This window comes from Spea bombifrons, chromosome 1 (genome assembly GCF_027358695.1).
Source record: "Spea bombifrons isolate aSpeBom1 chromosome 1, aSpeBom1.2.pri, whole genome shotgun sequence".
NCBI lineage: Eukaryota > Metazoa > Chordata > Amphibia > Anura > Pelobatidae > Spea > Spea bombifrons.
Genome location: NC_071087.1, coordinates 141,104,443 through 141,110,913, shown reverse-complemented (window position 1 = coordinate 141,110,913; position 6,471 = coordinate 141,104,443). Strand labels below are relative to the sequence as shown.

Below are 6,471 nucleotides of genomic sequence, written 5' to 3'. Positions count from 1 at the left end.
GCCATTAGCCACCCACTGAACCTACCATTCCAAGCCCATTTGGAGACGGCCTCCATTAATTAAACCAGTAGATACTGGCAAGGGGAGAGTGGACATTGCTGGTGTGATTGCAAAACAAATTACAGTATATTAAGAAAAGAAACATCAAACAACAACAAACTTACAACAGAACAAAGACCCGGGAAACATTTCAGTTCACTTTATAAACCCCTTTATGGCAACATTGCTGCACCTTCCACCCTACCCCACAACTTCTGACATGCCCATAGATGTCTGCATAAGCCAGCAGTAATATTTTCCCTATTCCTGATGATCAAGGGGATCCTTACCTCATTGGCCAGCCTCTATTTGCCTTTTTCCATAGCATCCCCTGGTTGTATTAAATCAAAAAATCAGTCAAACCTATATTTTTTCTGCTTTATTAAAGCTTTCTTAAGCAAATGTCACTACAATGAGAAGGAAAAAAAATGACGCCATATGGTATATTTTTCAAATTCTCCACCATGTGTCTCTTTTTAATATTTGGAATACAGCTCAAAAAAGATCATGTTTATCACTAAGTATACACAATTTCTTCTGGCAGCATCATAAGGCTGTACTTCTATTGCTCACCCTTAAGGTTATATTGTATTAAAATGTATTTTAATACCAACTTTCATACCTTGGATCCAGTAGCGAGTGCAACTCATAGCAACCAATGACACATGACTGAAAATAACAATGGAAATTGTATGCAGTCAGATGCTTAAGGAGATGTATGTGTGTCAATTTATAGAGGAAGGAATACATAGCTTCAGAACACAAACCAAAACTCATCAGAAGGGAAGAAAGGATTGGTCTATAAGTAGTGGCGTCGGCAGGGGGGGCAGAGGGGGCCATAATTACACATCAGGGGGGTTAATATACATGGGTATGTGGGCCATTATATTAACTATTACAAGGGGTTGGTGCATCAATACACAAGGGAGGGGGGGCTGGCTGGGGGCATCAAATAAATCAATACACAAGGGTGTATTGCAAAAATGCACAAAGGGGGGTGGCTGGGAGGGCACAAATACACAAGGGGGGAATACACGCAAACAACAGAGCAATGTGGAAAGCATTTTTTATACTATTAGTAGGTTATCCCATCCTGATGTGGGGGTCCATGTGGCAGCAGAGCCTGTCCTGGTGTATGTGTTTGGGTGTCAGTGTGGCAGAGCCTGTCCTGATATGAGTTTGGTCATCTGTTTCCTGGCACTTTACTTGCTGTAGAGGGTTAAATAGAACTTTGTAATTTTTATTTATCCAGATTTTGTGGTCACTTCAGAGGACAAAACTTTCTAGGCCTAGAAATCAGTGAGAGGAAAAGTAAAGGTATTGTGTTATTCACTCTGTTTCAATCTGAATATATTATTAAAAAGCAAACTTGATTTCATTATACTGGACACTATTCCCCTTTGGTTTCACAAGCCTTCCCTGTTAAGGGAGACCAAGTGGTATTCAGCTTAGTTATATGCATTTTGTTATCTGTGTGCATTTTGTTATCTGTAATGAGGTGTTCATTTGGTGATGCAGTGCTAGGATGGTTGTGTTGCATTAATGGCTAAAAGTTTTGTTGAAGTTTCATATTTCGTTTTCAAGAATATTGTTAAGAATAATGCTATCACTGTTTTGTTGTGCTGAATAAAACTGGACTTTTTCATCTAAAAATGTTTGCAGTAGCAAATGTTTGATTCCATTATGTCTAATCTCCTTAATTTATTTGGGCCTTTTAACTTTTTTGATTTTTGGGATTTTAATAATGTGATAAAAAAGAATGATTTATAGTTGTTTGGATGTCAAATAGTGTGTCAAATTCTGTTGATCTGTATCTGCTATGTTTCCATACATTATTTATTTTTACCTCCAAATATAGGATTTGTAACTTATTCAGTTGATCAATACCTGCAGTGCTGTTTCCATGTGTTGTTTATTTGATCTATAGCTTCAGTGCTGAGTTTACATGTGATTTCCAGTTGATCTATACCTGCAATGCTGGGTTTATGTGTTCTGTTGGTTTATACCTGCAATGCTATGTTTCCATGCATTATTTATGTATACCTGCAAATCCATTTTTTTTGTCTTATTCAGTTGCATGTGCTGTTTCCATGTGTTGTTTATTTGATCCATACTGAACTACAAGGTGTAAGTACAAGAGAGGTATGGTTTAGTGAATGAGGGGACAAAGGGACTCTGGGAATGATTACGGGGGCGAGGACCTTTCAATGTCACGGTGCAGTCTCACAGTCTTCCCCTGATCTGCAGTATATATATATTTTTTGGTGTGGTAGCGGAGGGAGTGATTGCATGCAAGGGAGCATTGAGCCGGGCCCAAGGAAATGCTTGGGTAGGGTCCAATTTTTTTCACTTTAAAATATATTGGGAACAGGGTCTAATATTTATATATATATTGGCAGCAGGGGCAAATATTTATATATGTTTTGGCAGCAGAGGCTAATATTTATTTAAATATTGGCAGCAGGGTCTAATATTTATATATATTGACAGCTGGGTTTAATATTTGTATATATTGGCAGCAGGGTATAATATTAATATATATTGGCTGCAGGGGCTAATATTAATATATATCGGAAGCAGGGACTAATAAAATATATCGTCAGCAGGGTCTAATATTAATATATATCGGAAGCAGGGGCTAATATTTATATATATATATATATATATATATATATATATATATATATATATATATATATATATTGGCAGCAGGAGCTAATATTAACATATATTGGCAGCATGGGCTAATATTAATATTTATTGGCAGCAGGTTCTAGTATTTATATTCATATTGGCAGCAGGGTCTAATATTTATATAAATCGGCAGCAGGGGCTAATATTAATATATATTGGCTGCAGGGCCTATTATCAATAAATATTGGCTGCAGGGGCTAATATTTATATATATATTGGCTGCAGAGACTAATAATATATATCGGCAGTAGGGGCTAATATTAATATATATAGGCAGCAGGGTATAATTTTTATGTATATCGGCAGCAGGGTATAATGTAAGTATATATCCGCAGCAGGGGCTAATATCAATATATATCCGCAGCAGGGGTTAATATTAATATATATTGGAAGCAGGGTCTAATATTTATATATATTGTCAGCAGGGGCTAATATTAAAGAATTAAAAATAACTGTCACTTTAGCTGTTATTTTGAAATCATATTTCAATCACGATCTTTACTTCAAAGAGATAAGTACATATTATGTAGTTAAAAATGCACATCTAATGTGTACATATATATATATATAGTGTATATGTACCGTTTTATAATTAGCCCCCCATGTGCCCCCCAGTGGCGTCGCCAGGGGGGGGCCAGAGGGGGCCATGGCCCCCCCTACATTATGCTGTGCCCCCCAGTGTGCCCCCCCAATTGAAACACTATACCATTACACTAAGTTCCAATTGCAGCCGATGCTGGCTGCTTAATGGCTTGCCGGCATGCCGATCACTGACTGAGGCTCTTCGTCCCGCCCCTCTGAAGGGGGCGGGCTCTTACGGAACAGTTGCTTGTCACTGCAGCACGAGGGAGAAGAGCAGCAGTCAGTGGTGTTATGGTGGAAGAAGGAAGGCCAGCAAAAAAAGTATTTTATTTTAAATAAATAGTGGAGGTGACAGAAGGAGGGACATTAACAAGGGGGGGCTGCCTTGGCAAAATTAAATACACAAAAATGGTGGCTGGGGACATAATTACACATCAGGGTCGTTAGAATATATATCAATACATAAACGGAGGGGGGGTTAATACACATGGGTATGGGGGCTATTACCGTATTTGCTCGATTATAAGACGAGGTTTTTTTCAGAGCAAATGCTCTGAAAAATACCCCTCGTCTTATAATCGAGGTCGTCTTCTAATCAGACCTCAAAATGGGGCCATGCTACTTACCGGGCTTTGGTCGCGAGCAGCAGGAGAACAAGAAGCTAGCAGCGTGTCACAAAACTCTGCCTCCCCCCTCCTTCCTCTGGGGGCGGGGCCAGAGAAGTTGCACGCACAGCGGGCCCCTGCAGAAGTCTTCGAGTGAGAGATCAGCAGTTCAGGTAAGGGGGTGAGGGGCTGGGGGGTTTGAGTGTGTGTGTGTATATGTGATTAATGGAATGAATGAGTATTTAAATGTTTGTGAATGAGTGTGTGTTAGTATGGATGTGTAAGGGTGGTGGTGGTAGCATCATAGCATGGCATAGGGAGGCTGTACTCACACTCCTATCATCCTAGGTTCCAGCATGTACTGGCTGCCTTGGCTTGATAGGGGTGTGATTGCTGTTAGCAGTTATATATATATCTCCAGAAATGCCTTTTAACCCCCTATATGCCACTCTGCCCCATGATATGCCTTTTAACCCCCTATATGCCACTCTGGCATATAGGGGATTAAAAGGCATATCATGGGGCAGAGTGGCAAATAGGGGGTATAAGGCATTTCTGGGGGCAGAGTGGCAACCCTGGGGGCAGATGTGCATAACTGGGGGGCAGGTTGGCAAATAAAAGGAAATAAAAAAATATATATTTTTCTCAATCATAGCTTTTATTAAATATGAAAATATTGTTTACATGAATTAATATTTACTAGTAAAACTTTTTTTCCTATAGGGTAGTCTTATATTCAGGCTTTTTGTTTTTTTCCTAAATTAATATTTAGATTTTGGGGGGTCGTCTTATAATCAGGGTCGTCTTATAATCGAGCAAATACGGTATATTAACCATTACAAAGGGTTGGTGCATCAATACACAAGGGAGGGGGGCTGGCTGGGGACATCAAATAAATCTAGAATTGTTTTTATTTTCACATGAATTAATCTGCTGTGTTTAAGAGTTCTAAGACTTTATGGAGTTTTAACTTAGTGTGTGAAAAGCAAATACACAAACAGAACCCATCAGCAATTTATTCTTGCAGCTCATAACTACAACACCCCTCATATGGCCATCAGGAGCCTTATGTGTATGATGGGAGTTAAAGTCCTAAGCAGCGAGGAGTTCAGATGGTTCGTGAACATCCATTAACAAGGGTGTATTGCAAAAATGCACAAAGGGGGGTGGCTGGGGGGGCACAAATACACAAGGGGCAATACACACAAACAACAAAGCAATGTGGAAGGCATTTTTTATACTATTAGTAGGTTATCCCATCCTGATGTGGGGGTCCATGTGGCAGCAGAGCCTGTCCTGGTGTATGTGTTTGGGTGTCAGTGTGGCAGAGCCTGTCCTGATATGAGTTTGGTCATCTGTTTCCTGGCACTTTACTTGCTGTAGAGGGTTTAATAGAACTTTGTAATTTTTATTTATCCAGATTTTGTGGTCACTTCAGAGGACAAAACTTTCTAGGCCTAGAAATCAGTGAGAGGAAAAGTAAAGGTTTTGTGTTATTCACTCTGTTTCAACCTGAATATATTATTAAAAAGGAAACGTAGATGTTGGTTCAGAGTTTGTGGAACTTAATTCTTGATTACAGTATACAGGACGCTATTCCCCTTTGGTTTCACAGGCCTTCTCAGACCAAGTGGTATTCAGCTTAGTTATATGCAGCTGTGTGCATTTTGTTATCTGTAATTAGGTGTTCATTTGGTGATGCAGTGCTAAGATGGTTGTGTTGCATTAACCCCTTCAGGACCGGGATTTTGATACTAACGTGTCGCTAAAGGACCAGAGCCGTTTTTGTGTTTTTGCCATGTCTTTCTTCAACTATAATTTCTCTCTTATCAATTGGTGCACCCACACAAATCATATATTGTTTTTTTCAGCACAAGTAGGGCTTTCATTTGAAACCATATTAAGCTGGGTAGTACATTGTTTTGTTTGAAATAAACTGGAAAAAGTGGGGAAAAAATGAAAAAAAAGCATTTTTTTACAGTTTTGTATACATACAAATTGTACACACATTGAACCAATGGGAAAAAATTATCCCAAATATATTCATTAAGTTGTCCTGATTTGGAAACCACCCAACATGGCCAGGATTTTTATCTATTTTGACCAGTATAGGGCAAATATTGCAAGGCATGCATCACGTTTTTGAAATGTAATTTTTTTCAAATTTGGCATGGTAGTCTAATAACTGCAATAGTTGTCACAGATACTGATTATCCCCCCAAAATTATATGTTTATGAACAGTAGATAAGTCAAGGTGTACAACTAGGGTCATTTTGACACTTTTCAAACAGGGATTTTATCGCCAATTGCTGCCAAATTTTGAGGTATTTTTATATTTTTTTGTTTTTTTTGCATTTGTTGCAATGTTGCTTTAGATTTTATATTATATTTTGTATAGAATATGTGCAACTGCAGAAAAAAACACCAAATTGTGTTCACCAACATCCCCCGGTTCCAACAAGGCCTCACATGCATGGTTCATGCATTTTTTGAGGAAGCTATGAGGGCAAAACTGGAACATGCGCATTTTCCTTTTCAAATTTGGAATTT

The 6,471-nt window shown here is 38.7% G+C and overlaps 1 long non-coding RNA gene across 1 annotated transcript; it reads right to left on the bottom strand.

The window, feature by feature from the left end:
• Positions 1 to 1,758: 1,758 nt before the first annotated feature.
• LOC128504904 (uncharacterized) lies at positions 1,759 to 2,148 on the bottom strand. The gene is made up of 2 exons (XR_008355503.1): positions 2,083 to 2,148; positions 1,759 to 1,839 (listed from the first exon to the last, which is right to left on the bottom strand). It is a non-coding gene; the product is annotated as an uncharacterized LOC128504904 (long non-coding RNA).
• Between the last annotated feature and the right edge of the window lie 4,323 nt (positions 2,149 to 6,471).